Consider the following 309-nt stretch of genomic DNA (forward strand, 5'->3'; position numbering starts at 1 on the left):
GGCCCCCCACCCCCCCAGGGGCCAGCCCCCCCCCAGCACATGGAATCCCCCCCCAGGGTCCCAGTTCCCCACCTGGAGGACCACAGCCCCTATCCCCCACAGGGTCCCAGACCCCTGCCCAGGGTCCCAGGCACCCAGGAGGTCCCCCTGCCCATGGTCCCAGCTCCACCCTGGAGGGCCACAGCCCCTATCCCCCACAGGGTCCCAGCCCTGCTGCCCAGGGCCCATAACTGACCTTTAACAGCAGCAGCAGGGGGACCATGTGCTGAGCCCAGCCTGGTTCTGCCGGCTGGGGGGCTGCTCTTGCTG

Source organism: Alligator sinensis, unplaced genomic scaffold, assembly GCF_000455745.1.
Source record: "Alligator sinensis unplaced genomic scaffold, ASM45574v1 scaffold309_1, whole genome shotgun sequence".
Taxonomy (NCBI): domain Eukaryota; kingdom Metazoa; phylum Chordata; order Crocodylia; family Alligatoridae; genus Alligator; species Alligator sinensis.